Here is a 3,065-nt window from a genome sequence, read left to right as displayed (position 1 = left end):
ATACCTTAAATAAGAGAATATGGGAGTCTACGCATTTACAGGGCTTGTGACCTGTCATTGGCTGGTTTAAGTGGCCACTTTGCACACTGTGTAACATTCACCATTTTGCCTATGTTTGAACATCCATATTTCTTCAATTCTTCCATTTGTTGATTTAAGTGAAGTCAAAGAGCTGAAACCTTTATAGTTGTGAAGAGATTCATCTGAATGAATTATTTCACATACTAGGCAACGCCTGAAAACAATTTTTCAATTTTCAAACTTCTTCTTGGACCAGTTGGTTTTATTACAATATTTGAGTTTTTCCAAATGTTTGTAGACAAAAGACTGTATTTCACCCCATCGGCCAAAGGGCGAATACATTTTGCATTGTCAATTATTGGTAATGAGGATTGGGTATGGAAAAGAGCACTGCAAATTTCATTTCAAGATTTTGCTACCATATCCTCAGTCCATACGTACGCAAATACGTTACCTGTCTCAAGTTTACTATGCGATGACCCAACAAGCACAGAGAAATTATACAGGTACAATTGCCTCGAATAGTATGTGGATTGATCTGGTACTTTGGGCATCGGCAAATTTTTTTGGCAGTCAAAAAAAATTGTCACCAGTCCTTCTTTTTCTTCTTTGGGATAATTAATAAATGCCCTAGCTCTTAAACTGTGGATTCTCTTCTTCACCATGAGTTCTTGTTCTTTGATTAACTTTTCTCCAGTTTTATATTTTCTATCAACATCAAGCACAAACAGCATACGTCTTGACGAACTGATCCAAAACCTATGTTGAAGAAAATGTTAAACACTTTCCTGACATTAGGTAACGTGACAGAATAACCCGGTAGTGCCCGGTCCATATACATATTGAACATTTTTTTAATTGACAGATCTGGTGATAAATATACACGTTTACGATCTTTGCCACGACAATAATGTGTCTTCATAGGTTTAAATAATTGTGAAAACTTTTCTATTGCTTCTTTTTGCGCCGCAAAAGATAGCGTTTTTCTATCCCCACCACGTTTTTCTTTGGCCATTCCACCAGTTCTGTAGCTTTTTTCAGTACGCCGTGTACCCTTCATTTTTTCATTCTCAATATGCCTAGAAAGCTTTTGAAACAAATTGGGACCAATTTCCTGCCCACCGTTTTGCAAGCATAATATTTTGTAGTACATTCTTTAGAATTTCTGGTTCCCTCGGTAGGTCTTTTTCTTTGTATATTAGCAGTTAAGCAGTATTTTAGCATGAAATTATCCTGTTCCGCTTTAGACAAATAACTGTCAAAATCTCGATGAAACTGGAGAACGTCATTTGAATTTAATGTACTGCACTTGAAGCTATTTTCATTGTGTCCACGGTAGGCTTTATTGGTAAACCTGGAGCAGAGTATCTGGAAAAAATATACGCTTATAAATCACGGGCTTATATAAATTATAAAAGCTATTTCAATTTGTAAAACATCGTTTTTGCGTTTGAAAAAGTGTAAAATTGAGAAATATGCAGAAGTGAGGAAATAACCTTTCCGCTATTTTTTTTTCAAATACTTTATAGTCAAAATAGAAAAGAGTAAATTTAGATACTTCTTGAAAATTTAATTTTACATGGTAAAAATTGCTGAGAAAATTTAAATAAAAGTAGGTATGTACATACTATTTGTATTAATTCATTTCTTTCAGCACAAACTCTTCATGATTATTTTTTTAATTTTAAAAGTAAAGTAATGTGACACCAAAGTTGTAAGTGGCAAACAAATATTATTTTTTACGAAAAAATTCTAATAACGGGTGCATTCGTAGATAGTAAAACAGATAGGTGTAATGATTGAGTTTTTTAAACATTAATTTGGTATGGCGGGCAGTTTGTGGCGTCCCTGTTGCAATCATGCATCGTTACAAAACAATCAAGACAAAGCGTGTTGTTTACTTACAGTTTTTCCTTCAACTTCGCCTTCCTTTTAGATGCTGTACAACTATTACGTTTCCTTGCTTTATCAGGAGTAGTTTTTGGTAGTCAACTCGTTTCAAAACGACGAACATATCACAAAATTCAACAAAAACTTGAGGAGCAACTTACCAAGATATCACTGTTAAAATAAAATAGCATAATATTCATTAGTTAAAATAAAAATATTTTTAACGTTTTTAATGATTAAATTAATGTTATCGGTGCATTAAAAGTTATCGTGATATATAAAGATGGGTTTAATCGATTATATGTATGTCATTATTGATCCTTTATCTATTTATATCGACAATAAAATTAGGATGTTAAAATTAAGTTCAAGTCGTGAACAAAAGATATGTATTTTTTATTTAAATGTTTTTTATTTTTATTTTTATGGATAACTTATATGGCTAATTTTTTGTGAAAGATGCTTTTAAGAGTGATTTTTTAGAATACTACATTTTATTTGTATTAACAAAGCTAAAAATTACATTTTTTTAATTTCCAATTAATTCATTGATTTTTAAAGTCGCGATATTGTAAATTATTTTACAAAACACCAAATATCATCAACATAGTAATCTTTCCCTTTCCGCACCTAACGGTGCTTAGGGCACTGCGTTGGTACACCAATCGCAGCGTAAGTTGATATTTCTTTACATGATGGTATATGGTATAAGGATTAGGGACCATGAAATAATCTTGTGTTAAAGCACCTATTTAAATCAATATTTCATGTCAACCATGTCGGGAATCGAACCCGAGACTTCTTGCATAGTAGCCAAATGCGCTAACCACTACACCACGTGGCCGATCGTAGCCAAAATGGATTATCGATTAATTGAAAATAATGAACATGAGTAAATCGTCTCAAAATTTCGCAAACAATCGGCGAATTCAAATCGTGGTCGATTCTCACATCATTTAATTTTATCATAAATCACACCAGGGTTCTTTCTTACCTCACATCAGGGCGGATGTTACTTCACCTGGCTATTTGGATCATTTGGTTTCAGTAAAAATTATCACTAAGATGCGCAAAAGTTTAAGAAAGCACGCTGGAATTGATTTGAACAAACCATGTCATACATATAACAAGTGACAACGCGTAAGATAAAACAA

At 32.9% G+C, this 3,065-nt stretch overlaps 1 pseudogene; it reads right to left on the bottom strand.

The window, feature by feature from the left end:
- Positions 1-338: 338 nt before the first annotated feature.
- Positions 339-1,269, bottom strand: LOC148278303 (uncharacterized; annotated as a pseudogene).
- Between the last annotated feature and the right edge of the window lie 1,796 nt (positions 1,270-3,065).

The sequence above is a fragment of the Micrasema longulum genome, unplaced genomic scaffold (genome assembly GCF_059751315.1).
Source record: "Micrasema longulum isolate JH-2025_06_02 unplaced genomic scaffold, ASM5975131v1 h1tg000897l, whole genome shotgun sequence".
Classification (NCBI taxonomy): domain Eukaryota; kingdom Metazoa; phylum Arthropoda; class Insecta; order Trichoptera; family Brachycentridae; genus Micrasema; species Micrasema longulum.
Note: the sequence above shows the minus strand (reverse complement) of the source record. Positions and strands in the feature narration are given on the sequence as shown.